This window comes from Kogia breviceps, chromosome 4, assembly GCF_026419965.1.
Source record: "Kogia breviceps isolate mKogBre1 chromosome 4, mKogBre1 haplotype 1, whole genome shotgun sequence".
NCBI classification, from domain to species: domain Eukaryota; kingdom Metazoa; phylum Chordata; class Mammalia; order Artiodactyla; family Physeteridae; genus Kogia; species Kogia breviceps.
The window spans coordinates 94,660,838-94,686,971 of record NC_081313.1 but is presented as its reverse complement, the minus strand read 5'-3'; the positions used below and the strand labels follow the sequence as shown (position 1 = coordinate 94,686,971).

Genomic DNA, 26,134 nt, shown 5'->3' with positions numbered 1-26,134 from the left:
AGCAGGGTTTTAACAAAGTTCTGGTAATGGCAGTCGCTGTGCAAGAAGACAGCCCAGTGGTACCTTCTCCCCTCAGCTTCAAGCAACTTAGTAAACACCCCTCATCTCTGGAGTTCAGAGGCAAGGTCTCTTGGCCTCACTAGTGGGGTGACTTTACTGTGGTCTGGTGAGCAGACCATCTCATCGCAATAGCAATCAGGCCTCTGAGTTACTACTTGGAGGGAAGCTGGCAGCATCTGAGTTCTCCCTTTAGGATTCTTGCCAAAGTTTACAAACTCAGATGCTTACAAGGGACAGACAGGTGATGTAACAGAGCAAGGCAGGCAGATGGAGACTTGGAGAACCAGAAAACTCTTGCCCAGTACGAGGCCCTGGCATGGTTCAGAGTGGCCAGCCCTTCTCAGCTCCATCTCGTTGTTGTTGTACATGAATGGGGCTCCACGTTGCCAGATCTTTGGATTTATCAAGAGAAGCCAGGTATTTTTGTGAAATCTACTCATTATAAACTATTGGCAACATATTCAGAAAATATTTTTAACACTTTATTAAGTGTTCAAAAACATTTCACCTCCTTCAATTCTTTGCTCAAATGTCACCTTCTCAGTAAGGATTTCCCTGACCACCCTATTTTAAATGACACCCCCTACCCCATCCTCAAACTTCCTTATTCCCTTTCTCTGCTTTATCTTCCTCCATGGCACTTGTTACTATTCAATAAGGGCAGAAAATTTTATCTGACTGCACCCCTTCTGGATGTCCACCATCAAGAACAGTGTTTGACCCACAGAAAGTTCTCAAGAATATTATTGAATAAACGCAGGTCCAATACACAGAGACAGGACTAGGGTGAGGTGAGTGAAGCACTGAGGGTGACAACTTTAAGGAGGCACTGAGCTTCCATGACCACAGAGTGAGCACCTCCTTAAATTTTGTGTCCTAGATGCCACACTCTCCTCACCCTAGTCACTGCCATAGTGATGCAATTCCCAGAGTGGTCTCATATAATTCTGAGGGCAGGGTAAGATAGAGGGAAAGGGATTAGAGTGTTTAAAAATTAACATGCTACTGTTATTTTAAACGGCATAATTCCAGTGAATCTCTAATAAGCCCATCAGCAGCACAGGTGATATTGACCATGAATGGTGCAGTGATCTACAGTTAGGATACAAATCTTCTGGGGATTAGGAATTTCATTTTATGCCCTCTTCTGCATTCTTACATAGAAAAATGTAAAACATGATGAACTCATAGGAAAATTTTCCATCAGTAAGGAGAGACAGACTTGATTCCAGGTCTAGGCATAGGATGACCAGCACTGAGTGCCCATTTATTGAAAAACCACCAAAATGTGGAAGAAATTGAAAAAAAGAATTAATATCCGTGGAAGAGGTATTATAATCCATTTTCAAACAGTAGTCAAAACAAAACTTTGAGGGAATTCCCTGGTGGTCCAGTGGTTAGGACTCGGTGCTTTCACTGCCAGGGCCGAGGTTATGTCTCTAGTCAGGAAACTAAGGTCCCAAAAGGAAAAAATTTTGAATAAAAGGAAATAGTTATGAGAAAATTTCCAGGTATTATAACAAGGGCCAGACAACATTTTTAATATATAGTTTTACTGGTTGAGAGGAATGTTATTCTGCGCTTATACCCAAAGTGTATGTCCAAGTGACAGTGAAACATAGTATATAGAACTAATGTAATGGTGAATATTATAGGTTGTTAAATGGGAAATGTGGACTGAGACTCTGAGATAGAATAGCTATCAGGTACCAAAGAGCATAATGAGACAGATCAAAATGGAAGTTGTTAAAGGTTGCTGGAATTTGTTGAGAAACTCTTGGTTTCTCAAGCAGAGTTGCAGTGGTAGGGACCTACCAAGGGGACTTCTGAAGAACCCACAGTAGTCCTTATGGGAGAATCAGCTTTAAGCATCTCCCATGCCAGGTAGTGCAAAGCCCTTTGGTATGATACCAGTCAAGGAAGAACTTTCTACTTCTTTCCCTCTAACCCCAAGGACCTGCCAGCTTTGCTTAGCAGGTTGAGAGTGAGAGAAAAGGCCCACCACCGCTCTTCCTGGAAGCCTGCTCTTGCGAGGAAAGGGTAAAGATTTAACACTAAATCAAAGAAAGGGTTCTTTGTATTGCATGGGACTGGGCATTCTCATTATTGGGTAGAGACTGTTTTGTGACAACAGTCAAGTGACCTAAGATGTCCTATTTCCTAAGAGTGAGCAGAAGAGTCATGGAACGTGCTGGATTTCATTCAGGGGAAGGGGAAACTGAACAAATTTTAAAGGGACAGTTGGAATCAAAGCTCAAGTTTCCTTCTGATTACCGGTCATGAATGTGCTTGTTCACTGTACTGATACCGAGAGCTAAAGCAGGCCCTGCAGTAGTTCTATGGCCGGTCTCTGCCATTATTGTTAAATTATCTAGAGAATGTGCTCTTGGGAAGAATAACTAAGAATAGCTTTAAAAGAGTGAAAAAAGGAAAAAAAAGATGATCTGGTATAGTCTTAGGTGCATTTGTATGGTTGTGTAGTAACTGGGAGTTAAAGAAGTTTCTTAGTTCAGGCTACTGTAACAGAATACCATCCACGAAGTGTTTTAAACCACAGACATTTATTTCTCACAGTTCTGCATGCTGGGAAGTCCAAGATCAAGGCACCTCAACTCTGGTGTCTGGTGGGGGTCTTCCTTCTGCTTTGCAGAATGCCGTCTACTAGTCATATCCTCATACAGCAGAGAGAGCAGAAGGGAAGAAAACTCTCTCATATCTCTTCTTAAAAAGGCACTAATCCCATCTAGCGTTCCACCCTCGTGACTTAATTACCTCCCAAAGGCTCCATTTCCAAACACCATCACAGTGGGGATTAGGGTTTTAACACATGAGTTTTGGGGGGACACAAACATTCAGTCTATAGTAAATAGTGAAGGAGCTCAGAGTAAAGGTCTTGGAGGGAAGAATGAAGCCAACTAGTCCCAGGAGCTTGGTGGTGGGGTCCTCTCCTTAAGAATTTACCCCTCACCAGTTACAAAAGATGAGAGTCTCTCTTGTAAAGTAGAATCCATCGCTCTTAGTTCATACCTTTCAATTCAAGTGTTGTAAAATGAGATTTTGAAGCACAATTAACAAACTCTAGAAAGTGAGATAACAAGTAATACATTGTTGAATAGGATAAGGAAGTGAAAGGAATGTAATTTTGGAAGACAGAGTCAGATCTGCCTCTTAGGGCTCTGTGCCTCTCAGTTTCCTCAACTGTAAAAAATATGGATATTAATACTATTTTTAGGGTTATTGGGTGGATTAAATGAGAACGTATAAGTAAATAAATTCTTATACTATGTTGGTCCACAGCCAGCATCCAATAAATGAGAACTATTATTATTATTATTATTTTAAGAAATGGTTCCTTTAAGCCACTAAATTTTGTTTTGTCTTTTTTTAAATTAATTAATTTATTTTTGGCTGCGTTGGGTCTTTGATGCTGAACGCGGGCTTTCTCTAGTTGTGGCGAGCAGGGGCTACTCTTCGTTGTAGTGCGCCGGCTTCTCATTGCGGTGGCTTCTCTTGTTGCGGAGCATGGGCTCTAGGTGCACGGGCTTCAGTAGTTGTTGCATGTGGGCTCATTAGTTGTGGCTCACGGACTCTAGAGAGCAGGCTCCACAGTTGTGGCGCATGGGCTTTTTTGCTTGGTGGCATGTGGGATCTCCCCAGACCAGGGCTCGAACCCGTGTCCCCTGCATTAGCAGGTGGATTCTTAACCACTGCATCACAAGGGAAGTCCCAAGAACTATTATTGTTAAAGTAAATACTAGAAGACTCATCATCTACAATGGGAAAAAAAAATTATTTGTATCACTTGTATATTACTTACCTCTGTTGTTATCATTAGTATGCAATGACAGGCTTATGAACATTCTTGCAGAAATTTATATTGGAACAAATATATTTATTTAGTGTAATTTGCTTGCCTAACATGAATACGAAGAAGCACATAACAGAGGACTTGTATAATAGTCAAGGAAAGACCTCCAAATATATCCTCCTAGAAAATTATCTTTTCAATTTTATTTCACACACTAAAAAATATATGTTTGGAGGGTTTCAATAATAACTTCAGCATTCCATAAGAAGATTAGGAGAGCCGTTCTAAAGTGAGTGATTTTTTTCATCTTTAAAAGGGAAAAGGGACTTCCCTGGTGGCGCATTGGTTAAGAATCTGCCTGCCAATGCAGGGAACACAGTTTCGAGCCCTGGTCCGGGAAGATCCCACATGCCATGGAGCAACTAAGCCTGCGCACCACAACTACTGAGCCCGCATGCTACAACTACTGAAGCCCACGTGCCTAGAGCCTGTGCTCTGCAACAAGCGAAGCCACCGCAATGAGAAGCCCGCGCACCACTACGAAGAGTAGCCCTTGCTCACTGCAACTAGAGAAGAGCCCGCATGCAGCAACAAAGACCCAACTCAGGCAAAAATAAATAAATAAATAATAAATAAAGTTATTTTAAAAAATAAAGGGGAAAAGCCTAGTTTATTTTAGGATGGTGGAAACCTACCCTAATGCAGCTAATGTAACAACTCCTAATGCAAGCAGTCTGTGACTTTGTTTTGTCTTATGCCATCTCAGTAAACATTTGTAGGACCTGACAAACCAAATTGAGCTGATTTCCCAGAGTCCTAGGAGATGATGGGAGACTTTTTTTAAATGAATGTCTATACTTTTTAGGAGTTTCAATAAATATAACTTAAGTTGTGGGTAACATAAAACAGGTATCATCAATCCATGTGCTAATATGGTTAGCAGCATTGCATGCTATCAGCCAGTAAGAATGGATTATCAGATTCTGGCCCTTTCTTAACAAGTGAAAAGTTGCGATCTTGATAGAGGTTACATAAGTTATTACATAGGTAGATATTTGAAGATTGACATTAGACTGTTCATGTATGTGTCCCATCTATACATAAGTCCTTTATTATCAATATGCCATCCCTTTGTAAACCTGCACTGCTTTGGGGACTCTTCTCCTTCTGTACAGCTCAGGTTCTGGGTCTCTCAGTGAATAGCTGGTGCCCTTGTAAGCCCAGAGTGGGGATCCTTTGAGGATGTGAGAGCAAGATGTACAGTGTTTGAAATTTTACTTTCTACTACCCAAATTGTATTTTGATTTTAGTGGTAGTTACATGTGTATCTACACATTTGTCAAAACTCACTGAACTTCAAAAAGGGTATGCTTCATTATAATTATACCTCATTAAAATTAGTTAAAAGTAATTATGTGCCAATCAGATTATTAAAAAGTAATAATTGACATGAAAAAAAAACTTCAGTGGCTCCCATTGGCCTATGAGATTAAATTCACACTGCTGAAGATATTTGAAGCTCTCTGTTACATGGTTGCAGGCTACCTTCAGCAAAGGTTTTTAACCTATTTGGTGTCATAGCCTCTTTTGATGGTCTGGTGAAAACTGTGGACTCCTTCTCAGAGTAATGTTTTTTTGGGTTTTTTTGTTTGTTTGTTTGTTTTTTATTTTTTTAACATCTTCATTGGAGTATAATTGCTTTACAATGGTGTGTTAGTTGCTGCTGTATAACAAAGTGAATCAGCTATACGTATACATATATCCCCATACCCCCTCCCTTTTGCATCTCCCTCACACCCTCCCTATACCACCCCTCTAGGTGGTCACAAAGCACCGAGCTGATCTCCCTGTGCTATGCGGCTGCTTCCCACTAGCTCTCTATTTTACATTTGGTAGTATATATGTCAATGCCACTCTCTCACTTCGTCTCAGCTAACCCTTCCCCCTCTCCGTGTCCTCAAATCCATTCTCTACGTCTGCGTCTTTATTCCTGTCCTGCCCCTAGGTTCTTCAGAACCTTTTTTTTTTAAGATTCCATATATATGTGTTAGTATATGGTATTTGTTTTTCTCTTTCTGATTTACTTCACTCTGTATGATAGACTCCAGGTCTATCCACCTCACTACAAATAACTCAATTTCATTTCTTTTCATGGCTGAGTAATATTCCATTGTATATATGCACGACATCTTTATCCATTCAACTGTCAATGGACACTTAAGTTGCTTCCATGTCCTGACTATTGTAAATAGTGCTGCAATGAACATTGTGGTACATGACTCTTTTTGAATTATGGTTTTCTCAGGGTATATGCCCAGTAGTGGGATTGCTGGGTCATATGGTAGTTCTATTTTTAGTTTTTTTTTTTTTTTTTAATTTTCTTTTTTAAAAACTTTATTTTATTATTTATTTTTGGCTGTGTTGGGTCTTCATTTCTGTGTGAGGGCTTTCTCTAGTTGCGGCGAGTGGGGGCCTCTCACTATCATGGCCTCTCTTGTGGCGGAGCACAGGGTCCAGACGCGCAGGCTCAGTAGTTGTGGCACATGGGCTTAGTTGCTCGCGGCATGCAGGATTTTCCCAGACCAGGGCTCGAACCCATGTCCCCTGCATTGGCAGGCAGATTCTCAACCACTGCACCACCAGGGAAGCCCTATTTTTAGTTTTTTAAGGAACCTCCATACCATTCTCCATAGTGGCTGTATCAATCTGCGTTCCCACCAACAGTGCAAGAGGGTTCCCTTTTCTCCATACCCTCTACAGCATTTATTGTTTGTAGATTTTTTGATGATGGCCATTCTGACCGGTGTGAGGTGATACCTCATTGTAATTTTGATTTGCATTTCTCTAATGATTAGTGATGTTGAGCATCCTTTCATGTGTTTGTTGTCAATCTGTATGTCTTCTTTGGAGAAATGTCTATTTATGTCTTCTGCCCATTTTTGGATTGGGTTGTTTGTTTTTTTGAAATTGAGCTACATGAGCTGCTTGTATATTTTGGAGATTAATCCTTTGTCAGTTGCTTCATTTGCAAATATTTTCTCCCATTCTGAGGGTTGTCTTTTCATCTTGTTTATGGTTTCTTTTGCTGTGCAAAAGCTTTTAAGTTTCATTAGATCCCATTTGTTTATTTTTGTTTTTATTTCTATTTCTCCAGATGGTGGGTCAAAAAGGATGTTGCTCTGATTTATGTCATAGAGTGTTTGTCTATGTTTTCCTTTAAGAGTTTTATAGTGTCTGGCCTTATGTTTAGCTCTTTAATCCATTTTGAGTTTATTTTTGTGTATGGTGTTAGGAAGTGTTCTAATTTCATTCTTTTACATGTAGCTGTCCAGTTTTCCCAGCACCACTTATTGAAGAGGCTGTCTTTTTTTTTTTTTTTTTTTTTTTTAACATCTTTATTGGAGTATAATTGTTTTACAATAGTGTGTTAGTTTTCCCTCTACAACAAACTAAATCAGTTATACATACACACATGCTCCCACGAAGAGGCTGTCTTTTATGCACTGTATATTCTTGCCTCCCTTATCAAAGATAATGTAACCAAATGTGCAGATTGCATTGAATCTGTAGATTGGTTTGGGTAGTATAGTCATTTTTCACAATGTTGATTCTTGCAATCCAAGAACATGGTATATCTCTCCATCTGTTTTAAAACACATAAAATAAAACATGTAAGAGTGTAAAGGAAACCAATTAAATGGAATTTATATCAAAATATGTATCAAATTTTTTATATAGAAGTATATGTGCTTCCTTATTAACTCATTAAATGACAAGGGCTGGCATAAGTCTCATAACTACAATAATGTCAAAGTATTGATGAACATAAACAGTAGCTTCAGATCTCTGCAACAACTCTAATGTGAAATCATCTGTGAGTTTTATTGGTGACAAAGTCACACATATTGCTAATATTATTGTGATTTTTTTTTTTGCTCACATTCAAAACGGAAGGAAATGCTAAATTTCAGTTAGAGGTTAGTGAAAATAAAGGTGCATTTTTTTCCCAGTCAGATTCAACCTCATCCACACACACTCTCTCCCAGCTCCCTCTCTACCTTAATTCCAGGCTAAAAAATCCTGCCTAGTCCCTTGTTCCCCAACAATCCCCAGACACCTTCTGCCTCTGCTTTAGCACAGGGCTTACCCATCCTAAAGCCTGCAGGGACAGCAGGTAACATGAGTATGTGAATGGACAGCTAAGTTAGGCAATGGAAAATGATGACTGATACAGAGCCTGTGTTTTCCCTCAGGCATTCAAATACATTTGTTTTTTAAAAAATACAATAATGTACCAGCCAGGGGAAGGTTAGCACAGAGTTGGCCAGTGTGCAACCACTGCTTAATCAAGCGGAACGAACTGCCTGTTCTCCTCCTCCCACCCTCCCTCAGCATCTCCAGGGAGCTTCGTTTGTGTAGAAAGTCCTTCCCCTCTAATCTCTGTTAATCAAAATACAGCTAGTTCAGAGGCTGGCATTTCCTGCTTCCCCTAGCTGGCAGTCATCTGATCCCTCTCTCTCCTCCCAGAACACTTAGTTCAAATCTGTTCTATTTTTTTAAAACACAGGTCCCATTTTGCCTTTTATTGTAGTTTTTGATGTCCATGTTTCTTTCACCTTCTGTCATCCATCCTGAGCTCCTTGAGGGCAGCACACCTGATGTTTCTCTTTGCATCTCTCATAGTGCCTGTGCTCTGGTGCACACAAAGCCAAGGGGATGCAGTGGAGTCAGATTGACTGTGTTGGGCTGGCCTCTGCCTCCCCTCTTCTCTGCCTCATGTCTTTGTGTCTTTTACTGATAGATTCTAATGCTTTAACCACTAGAAACAAAGCCCTGACATACTTTTCTTTCGTGGGAGAGCTTATAATATAACCACAAAACTCCCAGCCAGAAAAGTAATTGATGTCATTTAAAGCCTTCCTCTAGGAATGGACATTCCTTCATTCAAGCATTCATTCCTGTCATTTCTTACTCTACTTAGAGACCAGGTGAGAGCTTACTGTCTGAAATACATCAGGTTGGGACTGGCAGGATATACACACTGTGACACGTGTTTGTGAAACTGTTTCTTAGGAGCCTAGAGACAAGGAGATTAATGCCTCTTCATGAAAGGCATGCATTCCTCCTCAAATGGGGTGGAGTTGCCCAAGTAGCATCCTATTATTTATATTTTATTTTTTAATTGAAGTATAGTTAATTTACAATGTTGTGTTAGTTTCAAGTGTACAGCAAAGTGATTCAGTTATACATATATATATCCTTTTCCAGATTCTTTTCCATTATAGGTTATTACAAGATATTGAATATAGTTCCCTATGCTATATAGTAGGTACTTCTGTTTACCTGTTTTATATATAGTAGTGTATATGTTAGTCCCAAACTCCTAGTTTATCTCTCCCCCACCCCCGCTATTCCATTTGGTAACCATAAGATGGTTTTCTATCTCTGTGAATCTATTTCTATTTTGTAAATAAGTTCATTTGTATCATTTTTTTAGATTCCCAAAATAAGTAATATCATACAATATTTGTCTTTCTCTGACTTCGTTTAATATGATAATTTCTAGGTCCATCCACTTTGCTGCAAATGGCACTATTTCATTTTATTTATGGCTGAGTAATATTCCATTGTATATATGTACCACAAGTAGCATCCTATTAATATGGTCAGTCAGCAGTGCACAAGGCCCCACTGAATACCCATAGCTGTGGTCTCTCTGAAGTTACATTTAAAAACATGAAAAACAATAAAATCTTAGTTTATCTCCTGGCTTTTAAAATTCTCTGCAGTGTGACCTTGAGCAAATTACTGAAGACATCTGAGCCTCAGTTTTGTCATTGGTAAATATGGATGGTAAAATCATCTACCCCCTAGGGTTATTCAGTGGTTAAATGAGTTAATAGATGTACAACATTTAGACCAGTGCCTGGCTCATGAGAAGTGCCCCATCAATGTCACAAGTGTTTGCGAAAACAAAACATTCCCATGCATCTATTTTTTGTTAAGTACTTGCTACTGGGTAGGCACTGGGTTAGGCATTAGGGATTTAAATCTAAATAAAACATCACTTTATCTTCAAGGAGCTCATAGTATAATATAATGTTTTTCAACCTATAGACTGGAGGTTCCTCAGGAAACCTTTTTCGGAGAATCTGTTTGTTCATCAGACCGAACAAATAATCTGCCTCAGACATAATATGCTATATTTTAAAAACATGTAGTTACTTTGGGATTAGTAAATGTTAAAATCATTTAGAAGGACTTATTTCATACTTTTTGTCATTACATATCATCTCAACCAATATGAAGGGAACAAATGTAATTGTGTGATGGTTCCCAACATTTTTCAGAGGATATTAAAAATAGCTTCTTGTGGTCAAGGTGTCTGGATCCACTGAGTGGATGGTACATTCTGATAGAAACCCAAATCATCATGTCTGCTTAGGCATAAAGGGAATTCTGCCCCTGAAGAGTGGCAGTTAGTGCCAAGATACTGCATGGGGAAGACTGATTCTCGGGAAATATTTAATCAGAAGTTTCCAGGTGCTCCCCCCCTCCAAACTGGGAACCCTTCACAAAGAAGAAAGAAGTAGAAGGACTCTCCCAAATTGACTCCACAAGAAGGGCTTCTGTTTAGGAGTTTCTGTTTCTCTGATCCAGCTGAAGCAGGAGAAGGTCTCCAAGATTCCCAAGATCAGAGGGGCAACCAGTGGTTGCTGATGCTGGATTTCTGTGAATGCCTCTTAGGTGTGGCTACTGATGGAGTGCCCCACAAACAGGCGGAGGTTGCAGAGAAGCATTTGATTCCCTTCTCCCTGCTGCTGTTCTGGTACTATAGAAATTACAGAATTGTTCATCCTCATAGCGTCAGTCGCTAACCAGCAGGTTTAAGTTTTTAGATCACCTCTTTTCATGACAGATCGTATGAAGGGGTGGGGGAGCATGAGTGTGTTGGATTCTGATCTGTGTCGCAGTTTGAATTTTCTGTCTTGGCAGTTCACCTAGGTAAAGTCTTTAACAGACTGCAGTGACTTTTCTGGCAAAATTGCTGGGAACTATTGCCAACACTAAGAAACTCATACCAGCAGAGACTGGATGAGAACCTCCTACCTTGTTCTTTAGAGTCCCATGCCTTAAAGTAGTTATGGTGCAATGTTCCTTTATAGAGGAGATCATTAATACTTACTTTCTGGTCCAGAGCAGAAGGTCAGTGCACTTTGCTGCAGACAAGTCTGGGTGATCTTTTGGTAGTTATATCATTCTCAAGCCACTGGGTGATCTCCGTGGAAAAAGAGATCTTCCTGTTTTGTGTTGTTTTGCTTTGTTTGATTTTTGTTTTTCTTGTCTGGGAACTCATGTCTTTGGTTACTCCCAGAAAAATCATAGTTCAGTACCAAGTTTATTGGCTGGCAGTAGCAGACACTCAGTACAAATTTATTGACTGACTGAAGAAATGCTTAGTCATATACCAGTTAAACCCTAAGCTGTGTTAGCTCTCCGTAGTCACATTCCCATCCCTGAGGTGTTTTCTTTTACCTTCCTTTACTCAAAAAGTTGTTGTGGGCCTGATGAACAAGTGGGGTTGTTTAGTAGTAAAGAGCATCAGCTTTGCACTCAAATAACACCTCCGTGTGAATTTTGGCTCTGCAAATAACTAGATGGGTGGTCTCAAACAAACTCTTTGAGCCTCAGTTTCTTCTTCATTAAAATGTGCTGAATAAAACCTACCTCATAGGGCTTCCCTGGTGGCGCAGGGGTTGGGAGTCCGCCTGATAATGCAGGGGACACGGGTTCGTGCCCCGGTCCGGGAAGATCCCACGTGCCGCGGAGCGGCTGGGCCCGTGAGCCATGGCCGCTGAGCCTGCGCGTCCGGAGCCTGTGCTCCGCAATGAGAGGCCACAGCAGTGAGAAGCCCGCGTACCACTAAATAAATTAAAATAAAATAAAACCTACCAATAAAGTTGTTGATACAATTAAATGAAATAAGACAGGTTTTCCCAAATTTCAGTCATTTGCAACTTGTCCGTACAAAAATTGCTTGCACAGTTTTTTTTGGTTGTTTGTTTTTTTGTGTGCTAGGCGGGCCTCTCACTGTTGTGGCCTCTCCCGTTGCTGAGCACAGGCTCCGGATGCGCAGGCTCAGCGGCCATGGCTCACGGGCCCAGCCGCTGCGCAGCACGTGGGATCTTCCCGGACCGGGACACGAACCTGTGTCCCCTGTATCGGCAGGAGGATTCTCAACCACTGCGCCACCAGGGAAGCCCTCTTGCACAGTTTTTGCCATATTTAAATACCACCTGTGCGGTTAAGAATCCACCTGCCGATGCAGGGGACACGGGTTGAAGCCCTGGTCCAGGAAGATCCCACATGCCACAGAGCTACTAAGACCATACGCAACAACTACTGAGCATGCGCTCTAGAGCCTACAAGCCACAACTACTGAGCCCACGTGCTGCAACTACCGAAGCCTGTGCACCTAGAGCCCGTGCTCCTCAATAAAGAGAAGCCACCACAGTGAGAAGCCTGCACACCGTAACAAAGAGTAGCCCCCGCTTGCTGCAACTAGAGAAAGCCTGCATGCAGCAACAAAGACCCAATGCAGCTAAAAATAAATAAATAACTTTTAAAAATAAATTAATTAAAAATTTTAAAAATAATAAGTAAATAAATACCACCTGTGCTATGATTCCCTTAATGTTTTCTGTAACTCAATTTTAATACAGATTAATTTTAAAAGATAAATGGATACTATCACCTCCCTGGTGATAGAATTTAAGTATAACAATAAATGTCATGGAGACTAAACAATATTAAGTTCTAGCTGCTTATTTTTACCTGCTAAAGTCTCTGACCTAAGGTCTGCTCTCTTTGTTAGAAAGATTACTGTCATGTGTTAAAGACATATTAACCCCAAACTGACACTTTATTTTTTGTTTAATCAAAAGAACTAAAAAATGATCAAAAGGGAATAATATTTTCTCTATTTGATTCAATGCAACCTCTTACCCTGCTTATATTATTCATATTGTCTCAGGTATTGCCAGTGGCATGTGCACCACATTTTAGAAAGCTGAGATAAAATTTGTGACGATTTTGTGTTTCTGAGTGAAATGACAGATACACCTTGAAGATGCAGCTCTACTGGATCACATGCAGGCACAATATTCACTAAGAAAGTGCAGTTTTGACATAGAAGAGAGGGAAGGAAAGTCTGCTGTGGGTTCCCCCTGACCTTTGTGTGTTTCCACGAAGGACTCTGAGGTCAAATACTAGACCCCACAATGGGTTCTCACTCCTGGCCTCAGAGGAGACTGGGAACCTTCACTCATCCACAGAGCTCACAGCTAGGAGTGGTGGTATGCAGATGATGGGAGAAACTGGAGAGGGAGAAGCACCTTTTGAAAAATCCCACCTTGGTCTCTACTTCCTTAGAGCCTGCTGTGGGCTGAATAATACCCAGTGCCTCAGAATGTGACTGTACTTGGAGATAGGGTCTTTAAAGAGATAATTAAGGCAAAGTGAGGTCATTAGGGTAGGTCCTAATATGACTTGCATCTTATAAGAAGAGATTAGGACACAGATACACACAGAGGGAAGACACAGAGAGAAGAGGGTCATCTCCAAGCCAAGGAAAGAGGCCTCAGAAGAAACCAACCCTGCTGTCATCTTGATTTTGGACTTCTGGCTTCCAGAATTGTGAGGCAATAAATTTCCATTGTTCAAACCACCCAGTCTGTTGTACTTTATGATAGCAGAGCTAGGAGACTAATACAGAGTGAGTGCTTCCCATCTGAATGAAGGGGATAAGGGCTGAATAGTTAGTTCATCACTCATTGACAGTGACACCCAATGTCATGCACTGGCTGATGTGATAGAGACAGCCAGGATCATTTGACTTTTTACATATATTTTCTCCTTTACTATGCTCTCAATCCAGCCATTGAAATTCCTCATTGGAAAATAAGGGGAGTGTTTTAGAAAAGCCTTGGTTATTTTGTCAGCTTAGAGGACAAATTTTAGTGAAGTTTTATATAATCTTGATAAGATTTGGATTGTCTTAAATGTCAAAATAGAATTCTGCTTCTCAGCCTACTCAAGGCCCAGATGAACTGATTTTCCCTGTTTTGACCTTGTCATTTCTTTTATTCCTTACACACAAAATTAGCATTTCAAATTTGTTGCAACTATGTCTTGTGCATAAGTTCTCAGGTGACACCCACTTACCATGTTTGTGTCCTTTCTCCTCTCTCACTATGTCTTCTCTCTCCTTTTTATCATCATTGTGTCAAGTAAAGGCTTTAATTTCAAGTTCTGATACCATCTTCCTGGCACTCCTGTGCATTTCTGAGCATCCTTGGCATGTATGGAATTCAACTAAAGTGCCAGTTCACATTTATGTTCGTTAAGTTTATTATATATTCTTTTTGCTCATGGTGTACCCAAAGAATGCAGCACAGCCAGAATCTCAAAGACTCTCCTACCTAGAGCTAAGGGGAAATTCTCTTTGTACCTGCATATCTTTGTAACTAGCTCCAAGAATTCTGACTGTCCCTAATTAGTTTTCAAAATGTTTGCCATTGTACATTCTGTCTCTTGAGAAAAGCTCTCCTGGCCTCGTGGGTTCAAACAAAGTTCAATTATGACTTCTTTGAATATCATCTATAATCACAAACATTGGCCAGAAAGACCAGTGCTTGAAAAGGTTTTAAGTGCTTCCAGCTCCCTACTTGGTTAATTGGTTAGGAAGATGTTTGAGCATTTTATGGAAGAATACCAAGTGTTTTGAGGCCCTCATCCAACCAGTTTATCTAAAAGTAATGGGTGAGTATTGGGGATAAGTGACATGTCTCATCATTAGCCACATGGCAGAGATTGGAGGAAAGGAACAAGACAAAGAAAGTCCTAAGACCTTAAGATAAATAGTGAGCCCCTCAAGTCCTCAAAGCCTCTGGTGAGTTAGTGTGGTCTACCAGTGACACAGAAGATGAGACCTGCATGTTAGAAACCCTAGTACAAATAGCAGCTGGGAAAAGTGACGTTGATTATGTACTGCCTTTTTGTGTTTTGTTTTATGTGGTCACTTTCTTCTTGGGAATAAATCCCTCCCTCCTCCTTAGAGTTTTTCCTGGCCTGATTTTGGGGCCTACCTCTTAGTTATATGATATGTTCTGATTTATAAGTTTCTGTGAAGGCTTGGCCTGTGAATAGATCCTTTATCCTGTTTGAAAGTTTCTGTGCAGTTGGAATTTAGAAAATCTGCTGGCGAGGAGACCAAAGGCAGTCTCTGAGCTCTTATCCCTGTACTTCTCACTTTTCCTTGCTGTGCAGGAAAAGTCTAATGTTTTCTCTTCCCTCTTAAATCCTTATTTCTCCCCTTCATAACTACATGATTTATAGAAAGTGAGGCTGGGTGTGCCCTCCCAAATGCCTGTATCTACCCCTGTGCACACACACTAGCACGTGGACACCCCAGCAACTAATGTTTTCAGTGTTGAACTTGTCTAGCACGTGGCCGTTTGTCAAATTCTGCTGTTTCTACACATTTTAAATGAACGGCAAAGGTGACATGTTGAGTGTCTGCTGTGCTCTTGTCCTCATGTCCCTGCTCCTACATGTTTACATGCCTACAGCCTCAACACCTGGATCAAATTTAGTACAATGTGATGGGCCCCACAGGAAATACTCTAACAAGAATAGTCAGGTCCTCAATGGCTCCAAACAATATCTGGCTTTGATCTTTGGCTGGATCTTGGAGCCATTTTCAGGCTAAAATTTTCCCTTCTCATTTCAATCTCCCTGTCTTTCCATCTGTTTTCTCTTTGTGTCCAGTGTTGCTACCGGGAGACTGAGACTCAAAGAAAACTCTACCTAAGGGTTTGTAAGTTATAAGTAGTATAAAAAAGAATGAAAGGCATGGCACCCTTGTTAATGTTTTTTTATAGTGCTTTCAAAGGTTATGAAGAGCAAAGCCAAACAGAATGACTCAGGAGCCTGGGCTCCAAGCCCTCCTGAGAGCAGATTGGGTTTCTGTCCATCAGAAAAGGTGTCTTTTTCCTCCTCCCTCATCTCCTGGCTCAATTTTCTAAAGAATTTCTTTGCCTATGACCTTCTGTTACATAAAACAAACTAGTTAACTAAGAGTAAAGAGCCATCTTTACACATCAGATTAATGGTAAGCATGTTTTCTAGCATCATTCCTGCCCATGGTGTTTATTCCCTTTCTTTACTACACGCATGATACCAGAAGTCATTCACTCATTCATTCATGGACAGATATTGAGGAGGGGCACTGTTTTAGATTCAAGACACCTTCATGAACAGGTCAGACAGGGCTCCTGATCTCACCCATTCACATACTAGTTGAATGCAGTGCACCTAACAGTTCTGTGTAGCCTTGTGGGGCTTCCTTCAAGAGGATCCTGAGAGACTGTGGCACAGATGCTCTAAGGTGGCCCCCCACAATTCCACCTTCTGGTACTCATGTCCTCTGCTTGAGTATGGGCTGGACCTGTGTCTTCTGACAATAGAATGTGACAAAGGTGATAGAATGTCACTTTCTAAGCAAATAGGGTAGCGGGGTCCCCAGAGAAGGAGAACCAGGCATGGCTTTCTTGACATAAGAGAAGCCATTTTTGACCTAAGCCGTTATGTGATCTAAGCCTGGCCACAACGCTTATCCTTGAACAGGTCTCAGTAATTAATGATCTTAAGGGAACAAAAGAATGCAGAAACAACCATTATCAGGCAAGAGATGGAACAATAGCAAAGATAACAGATCAGTTGTAAAGACTCCCAGTTCACTTTCAATGGTAAAGATTAGCCTGAAGTGCTCAGATCAACTTGAACCTAAGAGATGATGATTGACCTTTTCTAACCCTTGTAACTTCAATCAATTAAAGCTTGAACTTTGTCGACTGCCAAGCCCCTTCATGAATATGCATGTACCCTTAGCTTAAAACTTCCCCAATTTTGCCATTCAGGGAGACACTGCTTTGGGAAAGATCCTCCGTGTTCTCCTTACTTGCTGCAAGTAATAAAACCTTCCTTCTCCCCATCTTTGGCTTGGTTGTATCTTTTGGCTCAACACCCACCAAAAGATGAACCAGTTTTCAGGTAACAACCTCAGTGATTACAATAGGATGTATAAAATTCTGTCTTGCTTGCAGGGCCCTCCCAGGTACAAAAGGCCCTCTCCGTCCCCCATTTCTTATTTGTAGAAAAGGGCTTTAGTCTCTTAGTCCTTCTCTGAGTTCCAAAAAGCAACGTAGGCAGTTACTAATTAGGGAAGTGAAGGAATGCAGAAACAAAGGAAAAGCAGTTAAACAGAGAAATACAGTGGTAAAACAGAGTCCTAGTTCCTTCTCAAGGGATATATGTAACAATCCAACTTATATTTTTGAGTTGTCCCACAGGAACTAAGACCCCCACTCCCACCCCCAGGTGGAGGATGGTGACTACATGCTGGGCATAAGTATATAGATCCTGGACTGATTGGAGCCAGAAGGCTGATGATTGAGATTCTTGAAACACTACCCTGTTACCTCACTACCAACCAATCAGAAGAAAGTCATGCATCCTGAAGCCCTCACCCCCAAAATGTTGCCTTTAAAAACACTTCCCTGAAAACCATTAGGGAGTTCGGGTCTTTTGAGCATGAGCCACCCATACTCCTTGCTTGGTGCCTGCAATAAACACTGAACAGTAAGTCCCCTACATACGAATGAGTTCTGTTCCAAGAGTGCATTTGTAAGTCCAATTTGTTCGTAAGTCCATCAAAGTTAGCCTGGGTACCCAACTAACACAATTGGCTATATAGTACTGTACTGTCATAGGTTTATAATGCTTTTCACAAAAATAATACATAAAAAAACAAAAAATAAAGAAAACATTTTTAATCTTACAGTAGAGTACCTTGAAAAGTACAGTAGTACAGTACCACAGCTGGCATACAAGGGCTGGCATCGAGTGAACAGGCAAGAATAATTATTGACTGGAGGAGGGAGAGGGGGGTAGGGATAGTAGAGCTGAAGGATCATCAGCAATAGGAGACAGAGGGCAAGCTGCAGTTTCACTCATGCCTGACATTGATGGAACACACCTTCACATCTTTGAATGTTCTCAACTTGAAGGTTCATATGTAGGAGACTTACTGTACTTCCCTTCCCCACAAGCTGGTATTAGTAAATTGGCTTTGTTGCACAGCAAGTGAGCAGACCCAAGTTCAATCTGGTAACATATATTCACTCTAGAAACTCTGTAGCTGACTTTGAAGAAATAAGGGGCTATATTGGGAAGTCTGTGTGGTGAAGAGCTGAGGGCAGCTGCCAGTCAACAAGCAGCAAGTAGGCAGGGCCCTCAAGCCTATGACTGTGAGGAGCTGAATTTTGCCAGCACCCTTTGTGAGCTTAGAGGTGGAGTCTTCCCCAGTCAAGCGTCTAGATGAGAACACAGGCTGGAGACACTATGACTGCAGCCTTGTAATATCCAGATAAGCCATTCCTAGGCTCCTGATCCCCAGAAACTGTGAGATAACACATGAGTGTTATTTTTTAAATTTATTTATTTAGTTTATCTTTTTGGCTGCATTGGGTCTTCATTGCTATGCACGGGCTTTCTCTAGTTGCAGCCAGCTGGGGCTACTCTTTGTTGTGGTGTGTGGGCTTCTCATTGCGATGGCTTCCCTTATTGCAGAGCACAGGCTCTATGCATGCAGGCTTCAGTAGTTGTGGCATGCAGGCTCAGTAGTTGTGGCTCACAGGCTCTGGAGTGCAGGCTCAGTAGTTGTGGCTCACGGGCTGTAGAGCGCATGGTCGGTAGTTGTGGCACACGGGCTTAGTTGCCTGCGGGATCTTTCTGGAACAGGGATCGAACCCGTGTCCCCTGCATTGGCAGGTGGATTCTTAACCACTGCACCACCAGGGAAGTCCCAGGATAACACATGAGTGTTATTTTAAGCTGCTGAGATTGTGGTAATTTTTTAAATCGCATGGAAAACTAATGTGGAGACCCTGCAGACAAGAGGAAGAACCTGGCCCAGCACTATACCACAGGCTTCTGTAGCTGGTTAGGCTGGCTTTCTCTGTTCATCTCTGTTACATTCCCTGGGATTATTGGATTGCAAAGCTGTAACTTCTCCACAGAACTTCCCTGACCTGGGAAAACGTGTTTATGACCTCCCGACTCTTGGAACTCCTTAAAATCAGAAAAATTATGGAGCAAAGTTGTCTGAAGCAAGACCATAGACAAAGAGAGATTCCTGAAAAACTGTAAGTTGGGCACTGTGTCATTGAAGGGATTTAAAAGACTTGTCCTCTCCCACTTTGGACCCCTTCACTGCCAAGTACCTTTTCAGATCCCCAAAGAATTGTCTCAAGGTGGTCCATTTAATTACATATGGTAACTTTCCATTCTTTCATTCATTAGCTCAGCAAACAGGTTTAATTTCCTGTAAAATGAGTATAATATTAGAACCTATCTCATACAGTTGTCATGAGAGCAAATGAGTTAATACATATAAACTGTATAAATAATTGCTTAGTACATATTAGATAATATACAAATGTATGCTATTATTATTGACATCTTCATGGTGTGCTTATTTTTTATTATAGCTGGGCAGTGACCTAGACATTGGGAATACAGATATATATAAGACATAGACCCTATCCTGCAGCTGGTTCCTTATCAATCTGCTAGAGAGCTAAGTTCTGAAAAGAGAGGCAAACTGGACAGGAAGTTTTATGGAATAGGGGCTTGAAGTCAGCGATACTAATTCCAGAACCACATAATGCATACTGGAAAAGCACATTCTAGGTGGGGGAAGTCTGGAAGTGGTAGTTATAAAAGATGGATCCAGTAGCATCTTATGTCCTACTGGTATCGTAGGAATCAATTAGTACTGAAAGGGAAGAGATGGGTGAAGACAAACTCACCCAAATTATCATTTTCACTGAGTCTGTCCTGCTAATGAAAAAAAAAAAAAAATTAAACTACAAACACTCACCATAGCTATAGGATTATTATTCATGGAAAATTATATATATGGTAAACATGGAGTACACTAAATACTCATTTATGGCTTCAATAAAAGGGTAAGTCATGGAAACATTAGATTTCATTGCCCTTCTTTCAGGAAAGCTACTGGGAAATCTAAGGGTGAAACAATCTTTGGTGGTGGGCAGAAACTACAGTCTGGTCCGTGTTCTCCACGAATACAGTTCTTTTTGTGAATGATACATGACAGAGCAAAGGGGAAATGGACTGCCCTGCCCTGCATGGGACAGTTTTAGGCCTCCAAACGAACAAGCCATTTAAAACTAAATCTGTGTTTCCTTGGGGTTTCTTGATTAGGGTGTCATCCAGGATAAGGATAAAAATGAGATCTTACCCTGATGAGATCATGTCATATTATAATTGCTTGCTGCTGAGTGCATCTCAATCTGTGGCTGAACTTTTCATTCCTGCATTTTACCTCTGTAGCTATCATGGTGTCTGCAAAGAGCAAAGTATTCTGTCTGTATTTACAAATAATAAGTTATTGAATGCTGATTAATAAAACTAGACAAAGAATAGTTAACTATTCAAAAGAAGGGCAAAATAATTCATTACTCAATAGTTCTTATTTCTATTTGCAGGCTCCCACATTGAGGGAGTATTTTGACCAATTTGGATACAATTCTAGTAGGAATAGAATTTCAATCTAGAAGTGAGGGACTTTGTTCAAATATTGTGTCTATAGTAATAACTAGTTTCTTGTGACCACCCCTAGAACTTTTTTCTAACTACTGCAAACAACAAGTGCTTTGTTTTTCTGGAATAGAAAGGATGAAAAAAGAATTCTCAGATGCTCTTCTCCTAAACTCCTACTCTGCTAGGCTTTGTAAATGTTTGCGTAACAAGTGAAACCAGATGTTTTGACTTCCTGTCCCAGCATATCACAAGTTGGGGTTGTTCGTTACAGCTTGAAATCTTATTATGAGAGGCCCTGTGATAGATATTTTTATGTGTCAAGTTGATTGGGCTGAGGCATTCCCAGATAGCTGGTAAAATATTATTTTGGGGTGTGTCTGTGAGGATGTTTCCAGAAGAGATTAGCATTTGAATTAGTAAACTGAGTAAAGAAGAGTGCCCTCACCAATGTGGGTGGGTCATCCAATCATTGAGGGCCTGAAAAGAACAAAATGGTGGAGGAAGGGTAAATGTGCTCTGGGACATACATCTTCTCCTACACGTAGACATCATTGCTTCTGATTCTTCTAGAGCATGGGCCTTCAGACTCTGGGATTCATGTCATTGACCCCCTGAATCTCAGGCCTTTGGAATAAAATTACACCACTGGCTTTTGGGTTCTCCAGTTTGCAGGTTATACGTTCATAATTGCATGAGCTAATTTCTCTTATATATATCCATATATCCTATTGGTTCTGTTTCTCTGGAGAACCCTGACTAATACAGATTTCTTTGCATATCAGCTAGTGAACATATAAGCCTGAATTAAGTTTGCTGTTTATTTCTTGGGTGGAAGAATGTGAAAATGAGCCATCACAAGGAGATAGGATTTGTAATGGTTAAAAAGAGGAGCTTGTGATAGAATCTGAGCTCTACCATTTACTATCTTGAATGGGTTGTTTAAACTTTCTAAGCCTCCTCTTCCTCTGAAATGAGAATACAATTACTGAATTTAGATCATATGCTGACTTAATGAGATGGTTTGTGTAAAAATATTCAGTATATAGTAAAACAATCAATAATTATTAACTATTCCTATTATGTTTTGATTGAGAAACAGGAGAAGGAAAGAGGAGGAAGGGTTAAGAGCTTGCATGCTACTTTGCCCTGTATGGAAGAAGGAGGGAGTGTATGAGGGAAAGTTTTAAAAGTGGTGACAGTGGAAAGCTACAGATTTCTCTAAATCCATCATATCACAAATGGCCAATTCTGGGTACTGATACCTTGTGCCAATGCATTCTACAAGAACATCATACCTGTTCCCTGCCAAATTCCTCGGGTTCAGATGCTCTTAATATACATTGTCCAATAGAGTGTTGTATGGCCCACCAAAGTTGTACTAATGTACGAATTAGACATGTACAAAATTGTACATGTACTAATTTCTAGAATTTGTAAGTATGTTACCTTATGTGGCAAAACAGACTTTGCAGATATAGTGAAGATTATGAGTCTTAATATGGGTCTTATTTGATTAGGATGCATCTAACCATATAAACTCTTGAAAGTGGGAGAAGGCAAAAGAGTCAGTCAGAGAGATGTGGCAGAATCAGAAAGAGGAGAGATTCAGTGCCTGAGAGGTACTCAACCCCCTGTTGCTGGCTTTGAGGATGATGGAAGGAGGTCATGAGCCAAGGAATGCAGGCAACTTCTAGAACCTAGGTAAGCCTCTCCAGCTGACAGCCAGCAAAGAAGTGGGCACTTCAGTACTGCAACCATAAGGAACTGAATTCTCCCAACAACCCATATGATCAAGGATATGAATTGTCCCCTAGAGCCTTCAGAAAGAAATACAGCCTTGCTGACACCTTGATTTTAGTCCAGTGAGACCCCTGCTGGACTCCTGACATGAAAAACTGTTAAGATAATAATTTTTTTTTGTTTAAGACACTAAATTAGTGATAATTTGTTTTGGTAGCTGTATGAAACTAATACACAGAAATAAAGGCAAAAGCTTCATTTAATTTCATTCATTCATTTATTCACTCATTTATTCAGTTTTCAACATTCATTGAGCAGCTATAGTGAACCAGGCACTGAGCCAGTTGTTGGCAATAAAAGCGTGAGTAAGATCCAGTCCTGGCTCTCAACGTATTTACAGAAAGTCAGTGGAAGGATCAGAAAAAGTTTCAAACTACCTAAACAACTTGTTCTGCCTTAATTCTCTGAACTACTCCACCTCTCCTCTTGCCTGAAATTTCAAAACAATTAGTCATTGGAGAGGTGTGGCATGTTTTGCAAACTCTTTGGCATAGATGTAGCATGGGCAAGTTAAACAAAAACTAATGGATTTTTGCCCTTTGGTTTATTTCCAATGAGATCATGGCTTTGGTGCCCTTCTGTGTACGGCTTTGGCCACTTAATAAATGCACCATCATGCTGCTGCTGCCCAGTAACACAGCGACATCCTTCTTCCTCAGAAGAGTAGTCTGTAGATGGCTGACCAGGTCAGGGCTCCCCAAACCTCAGTGTGCCTAAAAATCATCTGGAAGTCTTGTTAAAACACAGATTCTTATGCCCTACCCCAGAGATTCCAACTTAATAGGTCTGGGCTGGGGCCCGAGAATCTGAATTTCTAACAAGCTTCCTGTCGACAGGCCACACTTGGAGTCTCTTTGGTGGATCACTCCTTATTTATTAATAAATATGTCTGATGGAGCCGGGATGGTCAGAAGCAGACAAACCTCAAAAGCATGTAGCATATCTGCCAGTTGGTGCCATACTTTTGAATACCTGAGCCCTGATAATCCTCCACACTGGTCCCTCTCATTTTTGTTCTCAGCTGAGACTTCCCAGCTCTCCTATGGTAACCTGGCATGCTCTGCAACTTGCTGCAACCTCAGGCCACTGAGAAATGAGGGAGAGGAGGGGAGTGTGAGAGGTGTTTCTCTAGCCCATAAGTCCTGATGCCCTTGAATCATAAACAGCATCATCAATGATAAGGCAAAACAAAACAAAACACTGAAATCTCAACTTATGCAACTCAGCATGAGGGCAAAGACTGTGTCCCACTGAGGGACAAGCAAGGTGATTACACAATGTGCTCTGTGGACACTGAGGCATCACATGATATTGCAGCCTTTCCTCATCCCCAGCCTCTGTTAATATCCCCTCACCTAGTTCTGTTGTCCTTATTTCCCTCACTGCCATCCTTCTATAAACTTTTTAAAGTCCAAGGACACTCTAGAATATATTGACACAGACAACTGCTAATGACTTACTGCTCAGTTCTGTGCCATTGTGCTTCTGAGGATCTTTGGTCTGAGCTATGAAATGGCCACAAGCCTTAATACATTCCAGGCAATAATCTTGGACTCCTAAATTGAGTATTTGTACATATCACATCATTTTGATTGACTATATGAGTCCTGCTTCCTCTGTTTAAGATTCAAAAAGATAAAATGGGATTTGGGTCTACAGCTTAGAAAAATCCAGTTGAAATCCCATCCTCTCCATCATTGAAAAGAGGAGAAATGTCACAATTCAGGACTTTATCAAATACTGCTTGCTTGATTAAAAGGGAAAATATGTTTGTGGTAGAAATCAGTTTTTGCTTAAGTCTTCTTTCTAAACAAAAGATCTTTCTAGAGTTATAGGAAGATGGTTTAGATGACGGTGGTATTGTTATTTTTTTTATTCTCAGTCTTTACAAAATGAAAAAGACTTGTTTGACATGTGGACTTTTATTTTTTTTAAATTTTTTCCCAAAATTAATGATGTTTTTATCACTATTATTTTTAATTTTAAGTTGATATCTTTTATTTTTTTTCTTTTAAAAATTTATTTATTTATTCTTTTATTTGACAAAGTCAGTTTTTTTTTTACCAAAGCAAAGACATTGATAAAGCAAATACAATCTTCAATAATAAATACATTTCAATAGAGGCTAAATATCATTAACTCATTACATAATTTAAATAGTAAATATGGTCTATTTTTGCTTCTTTCCAATAGAATACATTTGATCACATTTTTTTTTATACAAAAGGCTCTTATTAGTCATCAGTTTTTTACACATCAATGTATACATGTCAATCCTAATCACCCAATTCATCACACACACACACTGCCCCACAGGTTTCCCCCACTGGTGTCCATACGTTTGTTCTTTACATTTGTGTCTCAATTTCTGCCCTGAAAACTGGTTCATCTGTACCATTTTTCTAGGTTCCACATATATGCATTAATATATGATACTTGTTTTTCTCTTTCTGACTTACTTCAATTTGTATGACAGTCTCTAGATCCATCCACATCTCAACAAATGACCCAATTTCGTTCCTTTTTATGGCTGACTAATATTCCATTGTATATATGTACCACCTCTTCTTTATCCATTCAACTGTCAATGGGCATTTAGGTTGCTTCCATGACCTGGCTATTGTAAATAGTGCTGCAATGAACATTGGGATGCATGTGTCTTTTTGAATTGTGGTTTTCTCTGGGTATATGTCCAGAGATTGCTGGATCATATGGTAATTCTATTTTTAGTTTTTTAAGGAACCTCCATACTGTTCTCCATAGTGGCTGTATCAGTTTACATTCCCACTAACAGTGCAAGAGGGTTCCCTTTTCTCCACACCCTCTCCAGCATTTGTTGTTTGTATATTTTCTGATGAAGCCCATTCTAACTGGTGTGAGGTGATACCTCATTGTAGTTTTGATTTGCATTTCTCTAATAATTAGTGATGTTGAGCAGCTTTTCATGTGCTTCTTGGCCATCTGTATGTCTTCTTTGGAGAAATGTCTATTTAGGTCTTCTGCCCATTTTTGGATTGGGTTATTTGTATTTTTAATATCGAGCTGTATGAGCTGTTTATATATTTTGGAGATTAATCCTTTGTCCGTTGATTCATTTGCAAATATTTTCTCCCATTCTGAGGGTTGTCTTTTTGTCCTGTTTATGGTTTCCTTTGCTGTGCAAAAGCTTTTAAGTTTCATTAGGTCCCATGTGTTTATTTATGTTTTTATTTCCATTACTCTAGGAGGTGGATCAAAAAGGATATTGCTGTGATTTATGTCAAAGAGTGTTCTTCCTATGTTTCCCTCTAAGAGTTTTATAGTGTCCGGTCTTACATTGAGGTGTCTAATCCATTTTGAGTTTATTTTTGTGTATGGTATTATAGAGTGTTCTAATTTCATTCTTTTACATGTAGCTGTCGAGTTTTCCCAGCACCACTTATTGAAGAGACTGTCTTTTCTCCATTGTATATCCTTGCCTCCTTTGTCATAGATTAGTCGATCATAGGTGCGTGGGTTTATCTCTGGGCTTTCTATCCTGTTCCATAGATCTATATTTCTGTTTTTGTGCCAGTATCATATTGTCTTGATTACTGTAGCTTTGTAGTATAGTATGAAGTCAGGGAGTCTGATTCCTCCAGCTCTGTTTTTTTTCCCTCAAGACTGATCTGGTTTTTCAGGGTCTTTTGTGTCTCCATACAAATTTTAAGATTTTTTTGTTCTAGTTCTGTAAAAAATGCCATTCATAATCTGATAGGGATTGCACTGAATCTGTAGATTGCTTTGTGTAGTATAGTC

The 26,134-nt window shown here is 40.2% G+C and overlaps 1 long non-coding RNA gene across 2 annotated transcripts in view; it reads left to right on the top strand.

Annotated features, from left to right (window-relative positions):
• Positions 1–26,134, top strand: part of LOC136794039 (uncharacterized) — a 108,817-nt gene that overhangs the window by 32,130 nt on the left and 50,553 nt on the right. Inside the window, exon 3 of one of the 2 annotated variants that reach the window (XR_010840208.1) lies at positions 4,185–4,482. The exons of the other annotated variant lie outside the window; for it this stretch is intronic. This is a non-coding gene — a long non-coding RNA (uncharacterized lncRNA). Of the gene's footprint in view, positions 1–4,184; positions 4,483–26,134 lie in introns of those variants that run through there. 2 annotated transcript variants of the gene reach the window in all.